This window comes from Dipodomys spectabilis, unplaced genomic scaffold, assembly GCF_019054845.1.
Source record: "Dipodomys spectabilis isolate Male_0828 unplaced genomic scaffold, ASM1905484v1 ptg000147l, whole genome shotgun sequence".
Lineage (NCBI taxonomy): Eukaryota > Metazoa > Chordata > Mammalia > Rodentia > Heteromyidae > Dipodomys > Dipodomys spectabilis.
The window spans coordinates 11,580,875-11,606,921 of NW_024870824.1; positions in this window are offsets into that span (position 1 = coordinate 11,580,875).

Below are 26,047 nucleotides of genomic sequence, written 5' to 3' on the forward strand. Positions count from 1 at the left end.
GTCATTTGCTGAGAAAAGATAATCATCTGTAGTGATTAGGGCAATATAAGGAGAGAATTTCCCTTTTGAGTAATATTCTTGGTCTTGTTCCAAGGTATTCTTCAAACTATTTTTTTTCTTTCAGCCCCTAAACATTAAATTATACCACATTAGCTAATGAAGTGAATTTTGTTACTGATGGGCTTGACATTTTGTGACCAGTTGAGAAAATTCACCCTGCTGACTATAAACACCCAGGAAATGGGTGACCTTTCAGTCATTAGCATCATTATGAAGCATATAAAAGGTAAATAGAAATGATTTATGCCTTGGGAATGAAATGCGGATTCATTCATGCCCACAAGCACACACTGGATTTCTAGGAAGGCAGTTTTCTCAGCTGCTGTTTAAGTGCACAAAGCAAAATAAAGATGAATGCCGCACTATCTCAGAAATGCAGGTTTTGATGTGTTTATCACTGTGTTGCAGCTTGGTTTTGTGCATATTATGTGTTTATATACTGTTGTTATTAGCCCCATTTTGCAGATGATGAAGCTAAGGTCTAGAAAAATCTTATTGACTACTAGGTTTCTTATTTCCTGCCTTTGAGGATTGCAATGAGAGATTTTTGAGTAGTGAAACCAACCTGCACTGGTCTATGCTTAGACCATAAACTTGTAGAATATGGCACCTCATGGTTCAATTAGCAGTGAGTGGATAATTTCACAAACCTTTGGCATTTTGCATGTCCTTTCTCTCACTGCCAATTACTTTATTGAAAGGTTAACAAATGAGGAAAAGAAGATGTCGTTAACCATAGTTCTCTCCAAGCAGGAAGCAAATGGAGTCCTATCCTTCTTTCTCCATATTGCTAACGATCACAGCCATACAAGGCTTCTTTTTGTGTTTAATAGGACAAGTTTATGACATTGGAATTTCAACCACTACAACCTCCTTGCTCATTCTCCTGGAGACTCTCTCATTGCTTCCTTCTCGCATACAGCTCAGTGATTCTCTCTGTGGAAAAGTATCCTCTCTGCAGTGCCCCACTCCACCATCACTGCCCATTCTCCAATCACTGTGTACCTCCTGCATAGTGTTTTTCACCTTTACTAATTATCTGTATCCCTGCTGGCATGTGCAATCAGTAAAAATGGAGACTTACCAGTCTTACTCAGTATTCGATCTGCTCTTCAGAGCTGTGCACATAGTAGCATTTAGTTAATCTTGGGAAATTTGCAGATCAATATTGTAGTTGCATGAGAGGGTGATTTCATGGCTCCAGGTAAGTTTCAGTCCAGGCTATATCAACTGTCTACTCCTTAGAAGCAGAGCCTAGCTACAGACATTATTAAAAGAGTAGAACAAGAGGTAAACTTTACTCAATTATCTGACATTACCTGGTATGCTAAAGAAAAGTGCTTAGATAAAAAAACAGCAAAGAAAGCAACCAAAACCTCTGGCTTGGAAGGAAAGGGAAGTTGGCCTGTGGTAACACAGTACTTTTTAATGTGTACTTTGGGAAGTCCAGACAAATACTGCACCAATTTTCAAGGTGGAATTCATGTCTTCCTTTAGGTATAGTTGTAGAGTACTACAAGAAGGAATTATGTGATACAATTATGTGCTCAGGTAAATTAAAACAAATGGTGATGATAAAAAAAACCACATTGCAAGAAAAGCCCATTGGAAAAAACAAATTGTTTAAATAGGGATACAGGTGGACTCATTGCAACAATGATATGTACAAAATGCTATGTTGAAAAACAAACTTTACAACTTTGGCTGGGGGGGGGGGGGCGGGGAGGGAGTATACTTGTGGGGATGGGAGGACAGGGATGGTAGGAGAAAAACAAAGGCGGAGGCAACAATCCTTGACAAGAAATGTACCTTTAACCTTGCTCATGTACTTGTAACCTCTCTGTATGGTATTTTCACAATAAAAACAAACTTAGTTTAAAAAAAATGAGAAAAACCCATTGGTTCATTGTACATCTAGATATCTAGAAGAAGAAAACGACATCAAACTATAATGATCACCCATTTCTTTATTATGCACACACATATGCATACACCTATACTTTGTTCTGTCTGTCTTGACTTCTTGGCTTTATTTATTTATTTATTTATTTTGTTTTTGTTTGTCATGGGGCCTGAACTCTGGGCCTGGGTGCTGCCCCTCAGCTCTTCAGCTCAAGGCAAGCACTCTACTGCTTGAACCACAGTGCCACTTCCCCTGGCCAAATTTATTTAGGGTAATTATCTCATCTGACAGAAGGTGAGATATTTTCTTCCTGAGCCTAAGAAACTGAATTATATAAGAATACAGAGGTCCCAGGGCTTCCTTAATGGGACAAGCTTAGAATATATTGGGCAGTGTGCAGGAAAAGGACTATATATTAATCATTAACAGAATCTTACCTCGTTTCTGTTTCATTTTATCATGCTTAATTTTCAATATGCTCTCCTAAAGTAGTTACTACCACAATATCCATTTTCGATGAGATGAAGGTAGAGAAGTTCAGCAATATGGTCTACATTATAGGTTAAGAGTACGGAGGTGTAAGGGCAGAGCTAGTAGGGGAAAAACAAAGGAGGAGGAAACAATCCTAGGTAAGAAATGTACTCATTACCTTGCTGATGTGATTATAACCCCTCTGTACAGTATTTTCACAACAAAAAACTTATTTTTTAAAAAAGAATTGTACTCATTACCTGACTCATGTAACTGTCATCCCTCTTGTATCACCTCTACAATAACAATAAAATATTTTTTAAAAACAGAAACAAAAAAAGTGGCCTGCTTGAATGCATGCCAAGATAGTTCCACTTAGTTTTGCATGCAAAATTCTTAACACAGTACTTGGAAAAGAGTAGGAATGCAGTAGATGCTTTTTTTTCCCACCACTATCACCACCACCATCAACAATATACTTTATAAAGAATTTCTAAGAGGCAGAAAGAAAACAAAAATTGCATGAAGATTTTGGAGGCAGACACTGTCAAGTTTATATCTTTGGCTTTTCATGTGATGGAAACAGGATTATAAGTTGTTCCCCATTTTATAGTACCATAACCTTGGGCAAGCCACATGACTTTATAGAGCCTGAATTTCTTCATGTAGGAAATAGGAAGTAAATGCTTCTACCTCAAGGAGTTAGGATTGAGATGACTCAGTGAATGTTAAGTACATAATGAAAGGTCTTCCTTGCAATAAATATTAGATCCCTCTTTGTTCCCTCCACATTCCTCATTCTTTGATTATTTTGTGCAGCAGTTGCACTATTAGCCAACAGCCAAAGGCATAAATAGAATCTCCTTACTTCCACTATTTAACAACCTCTTCTTTGTTGAGAATAAATTCCCGGTTTTGTGGTAAAGATCTTGCTTTACTGTAAGGAATGATTTCTCAGTAATTATAAAGGGATACAGCAGAGGTTGGCATGTGATTAGATTTATGTTAAGAAGGTATAAGTAGCTGGGGTGCCGGTGGCTCACGCCTGTAATCTAGCTACTCAGGAGGTTGAGATCTGAGGATCGTGGTTCAAAGCGAGCCCGAGCAGGAAAGTCCGTGAAACTCTTTTAATGTTTTTTTCTTTATTGTGAAAATACCATACAGAGGGGTTACAATTACATGAGCAAGGTAATGAGTACATTTCTTATCAAGCATTGTTGCCTCCTCCTTTGTTTCCCCTTACCATCCCTGCCCTCCTATCTCCAATAAACCACCAGAAAACTGGAAGTGGCACTGTTGCTCAAGTGGTAGAGCGCTAGCCTTGAGCTGAAGAGCTGAGGGACAGCGCTCAGGCTCAGAGTTCAAGCCCCACGACCGATCAAAACAAAAAGAAAAGAAAAGAAGGTATAAGTTATCATGGGAGAACTCTAGAAATGGATTATGAAATGTTAAAAATACTACTGAAATCAGGTGTTTAGGCCTCAGGCCTAAACCTAAAGGATTCCACATGCCAGATCCAGTTACTTGCCCCATTGTACTAAATAGAAACACATGATAAATGGCAGAGAATGGTGGTTTTATTGCATGCATAGAAATCCAATGGGAAGACGGCATTTCAGTACAGCTTCAGCCATTGTTGGGGCACAGACATGAGCTATATGCTTAAGTTCACAGGGAGCCAGGGGCAGGGAGGGAAAGTTCTGCACAGATACAAATTCCCAGTCATGGGTTAGGCCTGGTGGACCATTCCCTCTGTCCTTCATTGTAGAGGAGTACTAGAAAACTTGTTATTACTTGCTATCACTGGTCAGAATAAATAACTCACTATGCCTGTTGGGTGATGTTAGGTAACTTTCATTGAGAACCTTGCCTTTGCACGGGAAAGCTGCTCCCCTCTCAATCCAGCCACCTTGCTTCCATCCAATTCTAACCCTCTTTTCCATTCCTGGAGGAATTCACAGCTCATTTTACAGGAATCTTGGAAACCTCTCTTCCTAACCCAGAAGACACTCGGTACATCGATGGCACTTCCACATCTACGCCCTTAGCCAGAGTCTTGGGCTATGCCATCATTAATAACTGCTTCATTATTGAAAGCAGCCCTCTTCTCCCTGGCTCTTCCTCACAAAAGGAAGAATTTATAGCTTTAACTAGGGCCCTAACTCTAGCCAGGGGTTGGCAGTTTAATATTTATACAGACTCATATTTTCTATTCACATGCAGCCATCTGGAAGGAGCTTGGCTTCCTGTCCACGAGAGGGACCCCCATTATTAATACCTCACTTTTTTTTTGTTTTGGTCGGGGTAGGGCTTGAACTCTGGACCTGGGCGCTGTCCCTCAGCTCTTCAGCTCAAGGCTAGCACTCTACCACTTGAGCCACAGCGCCACTTCTGGCTTTTTTTCTTTTTTGCTTATGTGGTGCTGGGCCTCATGCATGCAAGGCAAGCGCTCTACCACTGAGCCACCTTCCCAGCCCCCCTCACTTATTCTTTTTTTTTATATTTTATTTTATTTGTGAACATACTGTACAGAGGGGTTACAATTACATGGGCAGGATAATGTGCACATTTCTTACCAAGCATTGCAGCCTCCTCCTTTGTTTACCCTTCACATCCCTTCCCAGCCTCCCCCTTCCCCCACCAGTCCCAATCCTTCCCCCCACCCCCACACCGATGTTGTAAAGCTCGTTTTGGACATGACAACTTGTACTTCTCATTGTTGCAACAGGTCCACCTGTATCCTTAAATGACTTGTTTTTCCCGATCTCTTCCACAAGTTATAGTGACATCAAATATAGTGAAAGCAGGGGTTATACTGCCCCTCACTTATTCTTAAGCTCCTAGATGTGGCTTCCTTTCACCACTGGGTAGCTGTAATTCACTGCTGGGAACACCAGATGGGACTGGACGTCATCACAGTGAGCAATTCCAAAGCAGAGCCAGAGGCTAAGCTAGCAGCCCAGAGACATTTTCCAGCTCCCTTACTTCCTCCATTTCAACCCTCTTATATACCACAGGAGCTCAAGGAACTTACCCATCAGTGAGCCTCCCAGGAAGCACAGGGGATGGTGGTCCCTAGGGGGACAATTCATTCTTTCAGAGACAGAAGCAGTTTTCTTTCCTAGGTGCATCAGGCACTGCACATCAAATACAAGCCTCTCTCCCACCTTCTCAAGCCTTTATTCCATTGCCCTAGCTTAACAGCTTGACTAAAGACTATCCCACTTGTTCCCTTACCTCCACACAGGATGGTCTCTAAATGGCTTTGTCCATACCCCAGGAGAAGACTAGCAGATAGACTTCACTCACATGACTACCTTCTAACCATGGTAGATACCTTTTCAGGATGGATTGAGTCCTATCCTGCAATGCCAGAGACTGTTGCCTCTGTCCTACTAAAAGAAATTATTCTTGAGTTTGGCCTATCCAGGTCACTTCAACCTGACAGTGGACCTGCCTTTACCTCCAACAGGTGGCAGCCTTTTTAAATATCCAGTGGAATCTTCACATTCCTTATAGACCTCAGTCTTCTGGAAAGGTTGAAAGAGCTAATGTGCTCCTACACAACTTACTAAACGTTCTCTAGAGCTCAAGAAATCTTGGCCAGAACTGTTACCTCTAGTGCTCACCTGCTTACATGCCTCTTCCCGCAAGCCCTACTTTTCTCAGCCCCTTTGAATTAATGTATGGAGGACATTTCCTCCTAGATAATTTCCGTAATAATAATAGATTATCTTCTTGTCCTAACTTTTCTGAGGTACATGTTACACCAACATGCTGATCAATGTCTCCCTCAGCCTCTCCCACTCCCCCAATTTTGCCAGGGGAAATCAAGTATTTCTCAAGACATTTCATCCATCTGGTTTGCATCCTAAGTGGACAGGCCCTCACTAGTTACTGCTGACCACCCCCATGGCAGTCAAGCTCAAAGGACAGCCACAGTGGATTCATCTGTCAAGAATAAAAAGGGCTCCTGCTCCTGCCCTTTCTATACCAACATTGACTTCAAGGAACACCTGTCTCCCTCTGGAGCCCACCACGGTAAAGCTGTCTTGCATTCATGAAAAAGACCAGAGTGAGTAACACTGAGCCAATTGCTCTCCATACACCTCTCTACCTCATCTCTTTTAACACTGAGCCAGCTGCTGTCCACACACCCTTCTGTCTCACGCCTTGCACTGCCTTCAAGCCATTGGCATCCAATGTTTTCTTTTCAGTAATATTTTTTTCCTTTTATTGTTGTCCAGCCCTTGACTCATGACTCAGACTTCATTCGAGGATGAAATATAAAGTCCACCTAGGAAGGACCTGTGAAGGGCCTGTGCAGACTCCTCCCCAGTCCTGCATGTCTCTACCCAGGACCTGTGTTAATTAGGTGATTGGCACACCTAGGTGCAGTCACCTCCCCCTTCTCTAAGGTTACATCCTGGATGCCCTGGTCATGCCTCTTATGGGACTGTGGGAGGAACCAGGTCACATCCACATCTGGTGGTGGTTACACCTTCCCCCCACACACACACCTTTGCCACATCTGCCCTCACCTGACCACACCTTGCCTCCCCCTCTTCCCCTCTCCTTCCCTAGATAAGCCTGCTTAAAGCAACTCCCCTTCCCTTTCCAGCCACATGCAATCTCCAATTTGGGCTGAGACCAGCAGCAGCTAAGCAGAATAAACTTTTTGCTCCTGCCTGGATACCACGTGGTGTGCTCTTTCATTGGCTACCTAATTAAACCTAATGGGTGGTCTATCCTGAGAAGCTCTATTGTTCTTTTGGGTAGTCTGGGTCCCGTGTCATAAATTGGTGTTTAATTAGTCCTTCTTAGTCCTTTCTTCCATGATTCCAAAGTGAATGTAAAGTAATTGAGGAGAGAGTGACTTAGAGTAGAAATTCATATAAAATGGAAACGGGAATGTCAAGCATTTCTTCTGCTTTTAGTTAAGTCATGCACCCATGCAAATCAGATTTTCAAGTACCTATTACACTACTAGCAATGAAAGGGTTGTAGATACTTTTATTTCATGCTATTTTAAAAAAAATTTACCCTTACGTTTTGTATCTTCTACAACAAACATGGTACTGTTTAGTATATAAGAGTATTATGCCTCAGGCACTTCATATAGGCTCAAGACTTAATTTTTAAATTCAATACACAGAGAAAATAGAGATCTCATTGGAGTTTCTTTAAGTCTTTTTCTAAAAGGTTGAAAATGGAGAATCTGGAGCTTCTGTCCAAATAAGGCAGGTGAAGATGTACCAGAAACTTTTTCTCAGTATTGATAAGATAAGGCAGAGAAGCAGAGAACAAATGTTTCTGTCTTTCTGATGCTTCTAAACACCAGACCAAAATGCCATCTGATGAATCATAGACACTAACAGCATGCAGCGAAGGTCCAAATAATTAGCTCTTGTTCAGATAGACCCACCTCTAAAATAGACAGGCTCCTAGAAATATTTCTAGGAATAAAATTTCTATGATTAAGAATGATCAAGGGAGCTTGCTATATGGAGAAACTCTGATAGGAATCTATGGGAGATGAACTAATCAGTCCTCTTCCATCCCCATTTCCTCCAATTTCCTCTTTGTCCATGTTCAATGGAACACAATGAATCTATTTAAGTGTTATTATTCATTGTGTACTGCCATATTTAATGGTTGCTTTGTATCTCATTGGTGGATGTCTCAAAATTTTATTTACCCAAACACTTAACTGTTCAATGTTTATATTGGTTTTGATGTTTATTATTCATATATGTACACATCATTGTAGTTATCTATGTACTGCATGCATGTATTTATATATGGATTTGTTTCTAAGAAATCTATTTCTTAGTGTCTAGTCACATAATATAGACTTGCTTTGCACAAATATACGCCATCCATCAGCAACAGCAAAGAGTTTATATTGCCCACTGACCAACTAAGGCCATTATTGTTTTTCAAACATGACAATTCAGTGGTTAAAAAGGTTTCATATTAGAATAATTTAACTTCTTTGCTTACTATCATGAATAAAAATTTCACTCAAATCTATCTATCTAATATATATATATATATATATATATATATATATATATATATATATATATCTTTGCTGTGCCTTTTGATTCTTACAGTGGTGACAGTACAAACTTGGCAGGAAACCTTGGTTGAGTCTGAATGTTGAGCATGCCAGTTATTAGCTAAGTAACCCTGGATAAGTTACTGAGCCTTCTTATGCTTCAAAATGCAGCAATAATAGCTATTTCAAAGACTGATGGAAAGATTAAATATGTTAAAGTATATAAAGTATATCCTCAGTACAGTGCTTAAAAAATAAAAGGTATTCAATAAATGTTAACTCCCATTGTTCTTTGAAGTGAGCTCCCTTTTTGATGTCTTCTGGGTCTGATTCCTTAAGAAGGGTGAAGATAATCTGAACATAAGACATAGGAGATTTTCCAGGATGCCAGGTGGTCTCAAAAATATGCTTCATGAAAATTAGATAAGGGTGACGGGATGCATTTTCACTGTGAACACTTGAAGTATTACAGGTATCTGAGAGAGAGGAGAGACAGTATTCAAGTATGTAAGAGATTTGTGTAGAAGGTGGAATGAATAATCCCCAGGTGTCTTGGTATGCAGAGCCAGTACAAATATATGTGACCAAAAGGCAGATAACTGAATAACTTTGTAGTGAGGTGAATGTGGTGGTTATCTTTTCCTGTCTAGTACTTATTCCTCCCAGGACTATGGTACCCTGAGATGCACTAATTCTCTTGGGATGCCAAATCCAGGTGATCTGGCTGGGATAACATTCTCCCCTTTCCTATTTCTAAGTTTGGTACTTTACTAAGATCTGACTCATTCATTGTTTTATCCTGCCAACACAGTGGGGCAGGAATGAAAACATATGCTACTCATAAGCTTACTTGTTTTTAATGTCCTGTGAAAGCCTTTTCCATTAGTTTAAGGTTTTCCCCAGTTAAATGCAAATTGTTTATGGCTTGACTCGATTTCAATGTGGAAAATCCAGGTCCTGTCAGCCTAGAGGAGTATGCTGACAGACATTCATTTTCCACACTGAACATACCCTCCACCTTTTCCCACTTCACACTGAACATTGGAAGCACTGTCCTGATAGATGATACTACTGGATCTCTTTCTCGCTGTCATATGTTGAGAACTTGCAGGAGATGGGAGATCTAAAAAAGAGTGTGGAGATGGTAGCGGCCTGTCAACGCTATGGCCTGATTGCTTCTTTTACCCCAAGTTTATTTCTTACACAAGTGACCTTCTCCTTAGAGCTCTATCTCTAGGTTCTGGTAATTGCTCACTTACCTCCCCCTGTGCCTAGGAATTTTTGTTGTTGTTGATTGACTTGTTGGTTGGTAGGATTTGTTTTGTTTTTGAAACTGAGCTTCACTCTGTAGCCCAGGCTGGTTTCAAACTCATAATTTCCCAATTTTAGTTTCCCAAATTCTTGGATTACAAATACACCACACCATGCCCAGCATATTTAGGAATAGTGAGCATGCCAACACCTCATGCTTTCCCAATTCCCTACCTTAATCCATTACTCTCCTTAAGTTACCCAATTTGCAGTTACCATCTGTTTTTTCTGGGATCCAGAATGCTACAGAAGTATGTGCTTTCACAGTCTGGCTTGTCATCTAAGCTAGCAGTGCTCAAAGGCTACTGCTAGCTCTTGGCCCCCCAAAAAACCCTGGCCCCAGATCAAGTGACATCCCAGAACTGAGGCCCATTCAGAATTCAGCATGAAGCAGTTGGTAATTTAATGCAATACACGAGAGTAAAACTAATTAAACAACTCTGTAAATAGTCATGGTAAAAACATTATTCTTATCAACTTATTGATTACATATGTCTTGTTTTTAATCTCTGCTGAATGCTGACTGGCTGTCACTCTCATTGTCTTACAGAAATACTAGTGAAAATGGCTCCAGAAATAATTAATGTAAGATTCTGAGCCTCACAAGTTTCTGGTTAAGTTGAAAAATTTATATTCTTTATGGCTAGTACCTATAGTGATGAAAAGCATGGCCTTGGGTGTCAAAGAAACCTGGATTTGGCTCTTAAACTAGGTACTAATAAACTGCATGACCTTGAGGAATTAAACAACTTTTCTATACTCTTTCTCCCTTGTAAAATGAAGGTTATAAAAGTAATACAATAGTAACACTATTGTATATGAAGTACTAAATATAAATTAATTGTAAATGTAAAGCCATTGCTACAGAGTGAGTGATCATTTGCTATTAGCATCATATGGCTACTGTAATATTTTCTGTACAAGTAGCTAAGGATCATAAACTCAAAACAAGTAATGTATACATGTGAAGAGGACTAGGCACAAAAACCATTTTTCTCAATCAGTCTTTACTTCACAACCCTGCTAGAGAGAAAAAGAGAGGGAGAAAGGGTAGAAATCATAAAATCTTGGTGCTTATCTCCTTCTAGGAAGGATGAAAGGATTGCTAGATTTTCACAAGAGAAAAAGCCCTGACTTTTCAAGATGATTTAGGAATTTGAATTTTTATGAGAGACCTTTCAACTTAAAATGATTGGTTCAACTTCTTTTTGACCCTGCTAGGAAAATAAAACACATCTGATGAAATTGTCCTACCAATGTGAGTTCTGAACTAGTAGATTTAAAAAAAAATCACCTTGTTTTAGTTGGACTAATATAGAAAAGGCAGGGAAATCAAAGATGAATTCTGTCTACACATAGCTCTCTTCTGTGATGGAATTCAAGATAAAATAGCACTTGAATTTGTGATGCGCTAATGCCTGACACTATGTTCCTAGTCCTAACTAGGACAGGTGAAGAAGAGGAGAGCAGCTGAGTAATGATTAGATACTCAAAGTTAGCACTCAGGTCTTCCTGGAAAACAAGGTAAGAAATGGAAATTGAGAAAGGCCTGAGCCTTGAGTTTCACTCATCTCTTGATTAGCACAGTTAAAATACACTGTGCTAAAGGGGAATAAAGGATCTCAGCTTGACCTCCTTTTAGTGTAGCTTTTGCACTTGCCTGTGGGCTTCATTAAATGTGCAGAAAACAAGCTACTTTAGAATGCTTGTAGCTGAGAAGCCAGAGAGCACAATCTAAAATAAGTGCCTATATCTACATACGCATTCCTTCCTAAAGAAGTATCAAGTCCAGAAAGGGCCAGGTGGGACTCTGTTGTATTTAAAATCACTCAACATCCCTGAATATGAAAATGAGTCCAACAGTGGGGCTACAGTGGGGAGCAGTGGGAGATGGAGCACTACTTGATTCAGAATTCTTTGGGAATTTGTTTTCCAGCTGTCCTTCAGATTTTGCACATATGCTAATTAGTATTTTCTTATCTACTCCTTTCTTCTTTTTATCATTATTTTTTTTCTTTTTCTTTTTCTTTAGGTCAGAGACCAGGAATTGAACTGAGTATCTGATGCTTTTGCTTACTGGCTAGTGCTCTGTCAACTGAGCTATACCTCCAACCCCATCTTTATTCACTTCTTATTCTCCACTTTCTTTTTTTGTAAATATATTTTTATTATCTTTATGTTGTTGTACAAAGAGCATAGCATTCAACGTGCCAGTTTATTTGTAAAGTGCATCTTGATGAAGATCACCTGCTTCATCAATCTCACCCATTTCTCCCATTCCCCACTCTGGCCCTCAATTTTCCTACTTTCATAGGATATATATTGAATAGTATGATGCCATTCTCCTCCATCCTCTGCCTCTTCTCTTCATTCATCTAGCCCCTCCCTCTGACTTCTCCACACTTTTCAAATACCTGTTTTCTGGAATTCATTTTGTTGGACTGCTGGTTTATCTAAGGAATTACATTCTTTGAATTTTCCCCTGCAAATACCATACAGTTAATATGTTTGTGTACACTTGCAAACAACACATATAAATGTGTGTTTACTTGTATGTTTATAAATTAGATCTGATTTTCCCATGAAAGAAAACTGTCCTTTTTCTTTTGCGGCCTGACTTTCTCCACTTAACCTCATTTTTTCCAGGTCCATGCATTTCTTTACAAATGATATCAGACGATTCTTCCAAGTGGGTAAGTAAAATTCCATTGTGTATATCTACCATATTTTTTTGATCCATTTGTTCATTGAAGGACATCTGGCCTGTTTCCATACTTTGCAGCAATGAAAATGATTCTTCATTTCACCATATCATGACCTGTAATCTTTTGGATAAATGTTAAAGAGTGATATTGCTGGATCATAGGGTACTTCTATATTTAGAGTTTTGTATATATGCACCTAGTATTTCCTCATCACTCTGTATTCTCCACATTTTTTTTCCTTTAAGCTCGTTCATTCAATGGCTCTTACATCGATTTTGTTTTTATTTATTGGACTATTATATCCTAACTGCTATATCAAACACTGCAAATATTTTTAGACTACATAAGGCAACGGAAGAATTTTTTTTAACAACTACTCAAATAATGTCTTTGATAATTTCAATGGGAATATGTATGCAGCCTTATTCTTCCACATTTTTTATTTCACATAATTTCTCTCAATTTATAAACTTGGAATCCATAAATTTTATAAGTACTGCTTTATTTTTGAAACTTTTGTTATCTTTAAGTATTTTACAAGGGAGTTGTAATTTAACAAAGTAGTTTATCAATACAGTGCATCTTGAGCAATATCACTCCTTTCAACAATCCCATATCCCCCCACCAAACCATCCTGTGGCAAGTTCAAGGGGAAGGTCCTGAATTAAATCCTAGTGCTGGCAAAAAAACATTAGCTTTGGCTTTAATTGTTTCAATCAATTGGATTATAGAATAGCAATTTTAAGCTTTTGTATGAAATTAATAAATCAAATCTCGTCTTTATAAAAAGTTTTATATAGTAATTGTTTCAAATCTACACTAAATTTGGCCAATACTTTATAAAAACAGTTCTATACTACTGAATGCATTAGACATTATGCTATTTTATGCTAGTTACAGAAACCAAAGGTGAATTGTAGGAATTAACATTTTCTCCCTGCTCTCTTATTTCTCTACTAATGTCTACATGTTAGTTTTTTAAATTTCTATAAATAGGCAGCCTCCATGTAACATACACACTGAATCAAACTCCTTTCAGCTTAGAGAGAGTTTTTTTACTCTAGTTTGACTTTGAAAAATCCTAGTAAGAAGTGTGATTAATACTGGTTGGGTCACGTGCTTACCCACCAGGCCAATAACGGGTGAGAGGAGGAGGGATATATATAGTTCATCTGTCCACTTGAGTTAGCACCACCACCCACAAGCAGGTTGTGAGTTATACATCCAGCAGAAATGGTGATAAATAATCGCAGTTAGATTTGGAAATTTGGTGCAATCGTCAGTGATGCCAATATATATATGTGTCTCAGGGGAGCTGGGAAGCAGTGAAAAGTCCTTACTTTCCTGTGATTTTTTTCACACTGTACAATGACATTCAAATGGAGTCTAATGGAATCTAGACTATAAAGAATCTTTAAAAGTTTTACCCTAAGTTCTATTTTTGTGACATTAAATCAAACTATCACCACTTTCCAAGCATGCGTGCTAGTTGAGTTTGACACAGAATCATGTTAACCCAATGAAATCTATCCAGGAATGTCTGTCAACTTCAAAAGAAATCATAAGTATTACTAACAATTTTTTAAAATCCTGTATTTTATGGATATTTAAAAGATCTAAAGGGCAAAAAGGAAAATTACATGTAATTCATCTTAATAATTCCACATACAAAATATGCATAAAGGTAGTCTTTAAATGGGCTGGGGTAACACATAGAGACCCTGTCATACATAGTAAGAGGCCAGTGATGTGTATTTATTTGTCCTGTCTCTATGCTTTTCTTTGATGAAAGTTCAAGTATTTATGATCCAGTTTCCATGCAAAACCACATTCACCAGAACAGGTGCATTTCACGCTGATATTTATCCTGTGCAATTATTACATGAGGAAAATGAAGGTTTGAAGATGGAATATGTAAATTGATGCAGCTTTTACACATTTCTGCGCCATTGTTCCTCCTCCTCAGTCTCTCTACAACTTGAATCTTCACTCTCCTATTCAGTAAGACAGAAAAGAATATCTCCATTTGTTCAAAACTTGCTTTTGGAAGGTACAATATTCATAAAAATTCATACCAGTTAGACTCATATTATTCAAATATGTAGTTCTTGCCTACCCAAAGTGTGCCACATTATAATGAAAATTAAATTGTGTGGTGATGATTATTTTATCTCCTAACATTGCAGAAAATATTTGGCTGATGAGAAGGCTGTTTATCTTGAAACCAATTATGATTTTATTTTATAGCTTCTACCCATCATTTTTTAACTCCGGGGATGAAACATTTAAATTTCAATTAAAAAAATCAAGACACTTCTGCCTCCAATGAAATGCTTCAGTCAGAGAGAATTCATTGAGATGCTACTGTAAGTGGAGTTGGATTGGATGCAGAATTATTCCATTATTACTGTAATATCATCATTATTGTAAGGCCAATGGAAGATGTATGCTGTTCTAACCAATGTCTGAATAGAAAATGCAGCTGAACTACACTTTTACCAAACTGATTAAACTGTAATGCCTTCATGTCTGAACTGAGCAACACAGAGAGAAGGTGTAGTTTCTCTGAGATGACAGGGAAGTTACTTGGATTTTTGATACTTAAAGTTCTATGCTCCTAACTTTTCAGTAACAAACCTTACACATCAGTAGAAAAGCTCCATTAACGTTTACTGAAGGTTTAAAAACAACCCTTCTAAAATTAGGAGGTTCCCCGGCTCATTGATTGAAAGTAGATGCACTCAATGTTTTACTTTTCATCTTGAAATTCATCAAGATTCTGTTGTCATTATGTCCAACAACACTGTCAGGGATATATGCTACATGTCTGACAATTCCCAGACACAATTCACAAACATAAAATGAACCACCTTAATCAGTGTAAATAAAAGCATAAAACCAGAAAATTACATTATTTGCATGTACTGAAATGTCATAGCAAGACCCATTTATTTTGCACACTTAGTAGATATGAATTATTTTATTTAATAAATTCATTTATTAAACTCAGGCAAGATAATCACCTCTTCATTAAATTTTAATATTGAGCTAACATTTTTACACTTTCTATGAGCTCATATTTTTGTTACTTTGTGTAAATTTATCATACTTCCTTTAGTTATAGCTTAATTGACACAAAAATGGCACATACAGCATAATGATTTTTCAATATATCCAGTTGCATAGTATTCAAATCAGTGTAAGCAAAGTTATGCCCTCAAGTGTCATACTATATCTTTCTTCTAGCTTTTTTGAGATACTAAAAACACCTAATAGACTGAAGTTTCCTCATTCTCTCCTCCCCACAACTGTCCCTTGATTCTGGTAATTACTATTTTGCTCACACTTTTTACAAAGTCGACTTTCTTAGATTCTTCATATGAGTGAGAAAATAAATTCCTGTGACTTATTTTACTTAACAAAATGAACTTCAGCTCTCTCCACATTCCCACAGATTACAATATTTTATGCTTTCCTTCATTATGGAGTAACAGTCTTTGGATATACACAGAAAATTTAAGTGTACTCCTCAATTGAAGCAAACAAGAAACTGTTTCCTGTTGTTGGCTCTCATGAACAGAATTCAGAAGCCTCTTCAATAGACTTATTTTCCTTGTGTAGATACCTAGTAAATATATTGATGAATAATATAGAATTCTAGTCGTAATATTAAAGGATCTGCCTACTGTTTTTGCATAATGATCATTCTAATTTATATCTTACCAGTGGCATGTAAGATTTCCTTTTCTCCATGCTTTTATTATGATAGGAATTCTTGCTGTAGTGAGGAAGCCTCACTGAGGTTTTGATTGTTTCTGTGAAAATTAATGGCACTGACATTTTCTTTCATTTACCTATTGTGTAACTGTAAATGTTTCTTGGGAGAAATTACTATTTATGTCAATTACTACCCCTACCAATCCCTACAGATACCTTTTATAGATGACATTTCCCTGTGCTGATCTCAGTCTGGGCTTAAACGTTTAGTTTCAAATAATCATCTTGCCTTAGCTTTCTGAGCATTTACACTTATAGATAGGTGTTACCATGCCAGGTACTGCATATTTGTAATCAAATTTGTATTTCTTTGCTATTGATCTGAGTTCCTTACTTATTCTAGATATAACCTACTTGTCAAGTATACAGAATGCAAATATTTTATCCTGTGTAGTAGCTGGTCACTCCACTTTGTTCACTATTTCTTGTGCTTTGTAGAAAAGTGTGTTTCATGTAATCTTATGTGTTTACTTATCATTTTGTTGACTGTTCTTTGGGGGCCCCATTGAAAAATACTTACCACTCAGTATCTTGAAGTTTCTAATCTATGGTTTCTTCTCATGATTTCATAGTTTGTCTTATATTTAAGTCTTAAAATATTTTGAGTTTATTTTTGCAAATGAGGTCTAGTTTCATTCTTCTGCATGTGGATATCCAATTTCTCCAGTGCTATTGATTAAAGAAGCTGTCCTGTCCCTGATGCATGTTTTTGTCAACTGTGTCAAAGAGAAGTTGGCTGTAGATACATTACTGGCAGGCTCTCTCTTCTTTCCTTTGGTCTATGTCTTTGTGTTTATGCATGAATCTTAGTATTTCAATAACTAGAGTTTAATTTTGAATCTTTATTTCCATCCTTTTTGCTCAATATTATTCTATTTTGAGGAATTTCTGTGCTTCCATACAAATTTTAGGGCTGATTGTTCTAGTTCTATGCCATCTGTCTTTTGAGAGATTTCATTGAATGTATAGACCAATTTGAGTTGTGCAAGCCATTTTTAAAGTAATATTATTAACTTACAATAGTTATATAGTAGAGGAGATTTCATTGCTGCATTATATAGTAGAGGAGATTTCATTGCTGCATTATATAGTAGAGGAGATTCACTGCTGAATTTCCTAGTGTGAACCTTTTAACAATGTGCTTCCAATTCATGAACACAGTATGTCTTTTCATTTTTTGGATCCTCTTCCATTTCTTTCATCCAAGTTTTATAATTTTCCTTGCAGAGATCTTTCATTTCTTTTGTTGCAGTTAGTCCTAGGTATGTCCTTTTGTCATTCTAATAAATGAGATTGCTTTCTTGATTTCTTTTTTTAGATAACTTATGATTAGCATATAGAAAAACAACTACTTTTCTGTGTTAAATTCTTTTCATTAGTTTTTGGGTTGAGTCTTTGGAGTTTTATTCATGAAAGATCATGCCATCAAAAATAACTTTTTTTTTTTTACTTCTTTTCCAATGTGGAAATTCTTTCTTTGTTTTGTTTCATTGTTCTGTCTAGGACTTCCTTCACAATGTTGAATGAAAGTGATTTAAGTGAGCATTTTTGTCTAGATACAGATCATAGAAAGAATGCTTTGAGGTTTTCTTATTCTGCATGGTATTAGCAGGAGGCTTGTTATTGATGACTTTTGTTAGATTGAAGTACATTTCCAGTTTACCTAATTTGTTCAGTTATTCTAATGAAGGAATGTTATCACAGAATAAGTTTGAATGAATTGTCTTTTCTTCAATTTTTTTTTTGTTGTTGTTCTTTAAATGCTTGGTAGAAATAAGCAGAGTAGAAAGCTATGTGGTCCTACTCTTTTTTTTAATGAGATATATTTATTACTGGTTCAATCTCTTATTATTACTGTTCTGTTCAGGCTTTCTGCTTTTTCATGACCAAATATTGGTAAGGCATACATGTACAAGAATTTGTCCATTTTGATAAAATTGTGGTCTATTCTTGGCCATAATAATCTCTAATAAGGTTTTGGGATTTTTTTGTGTGCTATAAGTTGAATTTCTTACATCTCACCTGATAGTAATATGGACATTCTTTGTTTTTCTTTTAGTCTAGTCAAGGGCTTTTCAATTTTATTTGTCTTCTTTTGGAAAACCAAAGCTACTACTCACTTTGTTGTTGATTGTATGTTTTTAGTCTCTATTTTTGGCCTAATTTTTAATATTTTTTCCTAATACTTTTCATTTTGTTTTTTAATATTTGACATCTTTCCTGTGTGTGTTTTTTTAAACTTAATCTAGGTGTTTGTTGCTATCACGTTAAGTATAGTAAGCCAGACCCAAGGAAACAGGCTCAGTGTTTTCCCTCATTGTAATAATTAGTATATGCCTAGGACAGTCCTAGCAGAGGATCATAAGAACCTAATAGCTATGTACATATCACCATATAAAATGATACATATCAAAATGAATTCTGTGATATGGAAACAAGAGGTTTTATTGTTGTTGTTTTAGTGTACTCTTTGCAGTTATTTCTTTTGTCTCTGGTTTATTCCTTATGGTCATTGTTTCTGATTTTTGGTACCCTTCATCTTGTATATAAGCTTATCTGATTTGGGAAAGGGAAGCAGAATCACAGAAATGGTGGGGCAAAGGGTAAACCAACACAATGGTGATACTCACTAGACACTATGTTGGAAATGAACCTTATGACTTAGAGGGAGTGGGGTTGGAAGGAGGGAAAGCGAGAGAATATGAGGGAGGGGCTAACACTATTTGAAAAGGAATGTACTCCTTACCTTAGTTATGTACCTGTAACCCATTTGTACATTACCTTTATAATAAAATAAAATTTTAAAAAATCAAAGAAAATAAAAACTAAAAACAGAAAGTAAAATAAAATTTCCATAGGTTCATAGATTCATTTATGTTTCCAATTAAAAAATAAAATTAAATAAAATTCCCATAGCTTTATAGTATCATTTATATTTCCAATTAAATTTGTTTCAAGAATTTAAAAACATTTTTTCTTACTTTCTTATGGTTATTAAGAATTATTAACTTCCATGTATTTATATAATCTTATTTCTTGTTCTTGATTCCTAATTTCATTTCATTTTGATTGAAAAAGATTTAATATGAATTTTGAATGTATCATCTTGCAACTTTCTATATTGCCTGTTAATTTAGTAATTCAGTTATTTAAATATTTTGTTTTGTAGCTTACATACAAATGTATAAATGGTTCACAATATGTAGTATAGTTACCCAACTTTATATATATATGTATATATACTCATATATATACATATATATATATATATATATTTTTTTTTTTTTTTGTCTGTCATGAGGCTTGAACTCACAGCCTGGGTGCTGTCCCTGAGGTTTTTTGCTCAAGGATAGTGCTATACCACTTTGAGACCCAGTGCCAGTTCCTGCTTATTTCTTTTGAGCCCATAGTTATTACTGTCATTTCAGTACTGGATGAGGCTCTAAATCCAGATTTGCTTCAAGTCCACAGTTGGTATGATACTACAGAACTAAAAGGCAACTCTAAACCCAAATTTGCCCCAAATCTGCAGTTGGGATATTGTTCAGGATGGACTGGTGGAATGCCCAGAAAAGTTCCACCCTCCAAAATCTCTCTCAGATTCCTGGGCAGGCCAAGTGCCTCTTCTACCACCCATCACTAGGCTTCAGAGGGAGAAGATACAAGCTCTTACCTTCCTAATCAAAACTTCCCTGCCTCATATTTTCCAGGTAGACAGTGCCTCTTTCTGTGTTGTACTGCTGAGAGGTCGGAGAGGGATAAGACAGGAAGTTTTGTGGCCCACGTATTGCAAGAGTGGTTTTTATTAGGAGTCCGAAGTCCACTGAGACAAGTGTACTATACAGAAGGATTGATGGCTTTGTTCTTTGGTCTATTTTCTGTTGTGCAATGCTCATGGCCTAAGTCCACATGAGCCAGCTGCAGGTGATGCTGGCCAGACTGCAAGTCCATCTAATTGTGTCTCTTTCTGGCAATGAAGCAGGTACAGAGGCTTCATCAGTGGATACTTGTCTGAGGGATGGAATTGTTAGAATTTGTCTGGTATTGTGTTTCACCATCCTTGTACTGAATTCTGTGGCCAAGTCTTATCCTACCCTCAGGGGATGGAGTTCTTTTACTTTACTCTGCCCAAGGTGAGTTGGTCAATGGTCCAAGTCAGTCTGAGAAACTTGGAGTGTAAGCCCTACTGGCCCAGGGACAGAGGTAGCAGGGCTTTCTTTTTCCTGGGTTTCACTATGGTGGGCTGGATACTGATTTTCAGACCTATGGCTTTCAATGTCTAAAGATGGAACAGGGGGAAAATGGGCAACTCTTTTGTTCCTGCCTCATTCACTGTACTTTTTCTTCTTATTATGTTAAAATCAGAAACTATGATCTCTCATCTGGTGCCTTTATCACTTGTAAAGTTAGTTTCACGCACAACTATTTGTTTAAATTGATTGCTCTCTCCAGAGATGATTGCTGGAAAATAGAATTCCACAAGCACCTTGGTCTATTCCTTCCTGAATTAACTGTTAATACAAGCCACTCATACACATTGAGGGAGAAAAACTAAATATATCTGTTGTATGTAAGACGGGTAAGAACAACTAGATTGGAAACTGTTTAGGGCAAGGAAAATGCTTAACCTCTGTCAGTCTCTGTCAGCCTAGTGTTTTGCTTATGATTGATATTCAGACATAGAGTGATAAATAAGCAAGTGTTTAAAATATAATTATTAATCAAGGATGTGAACTTACTTCTGATGTTGTCTGGGTTAAAATGAGAAAACAATATAAACAATTTCGTAGAACCATAGTTGATCTTGGAAAACAGTGTTTTTGGATGACAGGAGCTAAAACTAAGTCGAGTTCTAAAGATAATGAACCCTAAATGTGAAACCTTCTAAAACTTTCATCTCCAACTAGCTTTCTATTAATCCTGAGTAAGCTTTTCCCAAAGTGGCACTCTCAAAGCATTTTTCTCCCTGGCATTGTACAGTAAGCCCTGCAGGAAGAAAGAAGGGTTCTATATGGGGAAATGCTGGGTTTGATATAAACAAACACAATTACATAGGTTCCTGGATTGCAGACCTCCTGATATCTGAATGTGAAATGTAAATTACTGAGTGAAGAGAGAAATACTCCTTTCCAAATTTCTTGGACGTAAAAATGTTTCATTTGTAATGTTTTTTTATGTTATAGGTTTGTTTTCTTAATGCACATAGCAATATCGGCAGGAATACTGGTTGATGCAAAACACTGTTTAAGGAACAGTGACATGGAGAATGGGATAGCTAAATTCAGCCTTGTTGCAAATTCATCTCTCTTTGCAGATGGCAGCAGGAGAAATTTATCTGGATGAGCTATGAAATAGAGTTTCTAGAAGAAAGTGCTATTAGTATGATGATGATAAGGGTAGTGATGGTTATAGGTAAAATACACTGAATGCTTGCCAAGTGCTGAGTATATGTTAGTATCACAGTTAACTTTAAGGTACCTTTTTAAAGGAGTTTAAAACTGAGAGAATTTGCCTATTCAAGAGGTGAATAGATCACACTCCTCACTAATGTAGAGCTAGTTTTGACTGAGCGTTTCAGAAGGTTTGATTCTGAAAGTTCATTACATGTAGCACTCTGAAAAGTTTATATATATATATATATATAAAATGCATATATTTCATATATATGAACATTATAGGACATGTATCTTATATCTCCTATTTCAAATATGTATATATCTTATATAAGCATATATGTATATATATATATCTTATATAAGCATATATAAGAAATCTAACCAATGCAAAGAAATAGAAATATTTGTTATTCTTCCATATATAACCCATGCCATATTTAACATTTAATTTATCATTTAATATATTTAACATTTATCATTTATCATTTAAGATATTTATTTATCCTTTAGTATATTTTCATTGATGCTATATTTAACATTTAACACTTTTCGTAAATGTGCACATATGCTATATGTTCCTGTGTATACATAGATGCTCATGTGTTCACATATATCACAGTTAAATTTTACTTTTGTTTTGGTGCCAGTCCTGTGGTTTGAACTCCAGGCCTAGATGCTGTCCCTGAGATTTTTGCTCAAGGTTTATACCTCCTGAGCCACTGCTCTACTTGCAGTTTTTTAAAGGTTAGGGAAAAGAGCCTCACAGATTTTCCTGTCCCAACTGACTTTGAACTGCAGTCCTCAGACCTCAGCATTCTGAGTAGCTAGGATTATAGTAGTGAGCTACCAGAGGCTTCAGTTTTCTTTTCTTCTTTTATGTTCAGCATCCCAGTTACCTCTTTTCATTGATCTTCTCTATCCTTTTAATAAAACCCAGGTAATTCCTAAGAATCTCCATATTTCCAGGAAAAAAAAGATGTCCAGGTGTATTTGGAGTCTCCCTTCTTTAAGACGGGAAGCCATTCTTTTTTTTCCAGGAGTTCAATTTTTGTTATAATGAAGGATAATCAGAGACCAAAATCTGGGGCTAGGATAATATATCTTTCAGATTTGGCACCATGCCGTAATATGTTGTTTGTGTGTGCTTGTGCATGTATGTGCGTGAATGTGTGTGCATGAGTGTATGTGTGTCTATGTGTGTAAGAATAAAAAACTATGCTGATTGTAAGTTTGTACTCCATTTCTTTGATTCTATAATTTGGTATTTTTTCTTAGTTTGAAAATCCATACTTTTTACATTTTACATTTTCTACAACATCTATATCATTTTCTTAGATTTCACTTAAAAGTGCTCAATGTGGATGGTATTTGAGTTTGAACCCAGAGCCTCAGACTTGCGAGTGCTGTTCCACTTGAGCCACACTCCTTCGGTTTTTTTATATGTAGTTATTGTTTTAAATATAGTCTTCTACTGAGGGGCATCTGGGTTGGTTCCAGATCTTAGCTATGGTAAATAATGATGCAATAAACATAGTTGTGCTGGTAGCTTTAGTGTGATCTTGTTTGTAAACATTTGGGTAAATGCCCAAAAGTGGGATTGCTGGGTCATAGGGGAGCTCTATGTGGAGTCTTTTGAGGAACCTCCATACTACTTTCCAAAGTGGTTGAACAAGTTTACACTCCCACCAACAATGAAGTAAGGTTCCCTTCTGTCCACATCCCCTCCAGCATCTGTTGTTATTAGAGTTCTTGATTTTTGCCATTCTAACTGGGGTGAGGTGGTATCTCAATGTTGTTTTTATTTGCATTTCTTTTCTGGATAGGGAGGTTGAGCATTTCTTCATGAGTCTATTGGCCATCCTTCTTTCCTCTTCAGAGAAGTTTCTCTTTAAGTCTTTCGCCCACTTATTTATTGGGCAGTTGTGGTATATATACACAATGGAATTCTATGCCTCCATCAGAAAGAATGACATTGCCCCATTTGTTAGGAAATGGAAAGACTTGGAAAAAATTATATTAAGTGAAGTAAGCCAAGCCCAAAGAAACATAGGTCCCATGATTTCCCTTATTTGCAATATCTAGTATGTGTATGAGTCAAGCAGAAAAGGTCAGTTAAGGTGATATTAGGAAAATGAACCCTAAGATATGTATTTTAAATGTTTTTTTTTCTTTCATGCATTTGTTTCTAACGCAATTATAAGGTTATTTCTTTGTTGCTTTGTATGTCCCTCCCCCACAGTATAACCCCTGCTTTCACTGTATTTGATGTTGGTATAATTTGTGGAGGGGAAGGGGAAAAACAAGTCAAGTCGTTTAAATAAGGATACAGGTGGACCTGTTGCAACCATGAGAAGTACAAGTTGTCATGTCAAAAACGAACTTTACAACTTGGGGGGGGAGGACTGGGTGGGGAGGGGGGGAGGGAGGATGGGAAGGGATGTGAAGGGTAAACAAAGGAGGAGGCTACAATACTTGATAAGAAATGTACTCACTATCTTGCCCTTGTAATTGTAACCCCTCTGTACAGTATTTTCACAATAAAAAAATAATTCAAAAAAATAAATAGTCTTCTGTGTTTAAACCTGTGATTTGCCTCAACCTACAATCCTCCTACTTATTCCTTGCATAGAGGTAGCATTACAGACATGAACCACCATACATAGATGGCTTGTTTGATGAGATGAGGTTTCTGAAACATTTTGGTTAGATTGACCTCCAACTAGAAATATTTTAAATTCTCAAACCTTGCCAAATATATGATATATAATACATAATATAATATATAATATATTTGTTCTATTCCCAGATTTTAATCAATCATATTTCTTTCTACTGCTGTTAATTTTAGAACTGATACTTTTTCAAATAGATATATTAGAGTTTCTTCAAAATGCACAAAATAATAACCCATTTCAAGTTCATTTTCTGGAAGCAACTTTTTCTTGAGGGCTTTGTGGTGTAGTTCTTAAGACTGCTGAAAAAGAGAGAGATAGAAAAATGCAGACAAATAACAGATGAATTTCAATCCAAAAAACAGGATTCCTTCCAGAGCTCACTTGCATATTTGTTGTTTGAAATTTAGAACATCTGTTTCTATAGAAACGATGTCACAAAGGATGCATCCTTGCATTTCACCAACTCTGTTTTACACACAATACAGAACAAATCACAGCGAGTTTGAAGTACTGTATGCCCCATTCCCATGCTATATCTGAAGAGGCGCGAGTGGAAATAGTATTTTCAGTGTCCTATAAGAATGGATGACATAGCTCAAGCCACCCAGAAAAGCCACAGTCATGAAAGAAGGCAGCCACCTCCATGGCACAGTGCAGAGACAAAGATAACACACATCTACTTCCGGCCTCCAATAGGCTGTAACTTCCACTCTTTGGCCAAGTGCATGTGTAATCTAGAAGGTAAGACATCTCAAGTGAGGCAGCAAATAGACACATCCCCCACCTCAGGGCAGAGTAGTGCATGAAAGGATGAAGAGGCTCAAAAGGCACCAGTAGCAGAGTTCATTCATAGTTATGAAGCCTATGGAGACTTGAAGGGTCCCCATATAAGAAATCTGAATTGGCAGGATCCATACAATTAAAAATATGAAAATATTTTTCAGCTTGAATTGGCTCCCTTGAAAACTCTTCCCTCATCTTTAGTGGATATTGGGATGACTTTTGTATGAGACTGGGAATATCTTCAACCCTGCATATTCTTTCCATTAAACTCAGTCTTTGAAAGGTGAGAGGAGACGGAACCCACACTCAACTACGCACACCTACAGAAAACTGATTTTCTTCACCAAGGACTTCCCTTTCCTGTTTCTTTTGAGAAGAAGTTATCAACACAGGCTTTGGCATTAAAAGTTCTGTGTTCATCCGCTGGGTTCTGCTTGCTATAATCTTATCTCAATTTCTTTTTTTTTGGGGGGGGGATATTGAGCTTTTAATTCTGAGTCTCAAACTTGCTAAGCAGGTACTCTACCACTTGAGCTGAAGCCCCAGATGTTTTCTTGCTTTAGTGATTTTTCAGGTAGGTTCTAGTGTTTTTGTAGAGGGCTGGCCTCAGACTTTGAGTTTTCTATCAGTGCTACCTCCAAATAGCTAGGAACACAGGAAGGGACCTCCATGCCCAGCTGATTGATTGAAATGGGGTCATAGTAACATTTTCATTGCACTGGCCTCAAATAATGATCCTCCTAATCTCTACTTTCTGAGTAGCTGGGATTACATGTGTGCCCACCCTAGCATGAATACATATCCTAAACTCGGTTTGCCAAGTTTTCTTTACCTACAGAATGTTAATAACAATAATTAACTAGAAATGTTTTTGTGAAAATGAAATGACATAATGTGAATTTCTG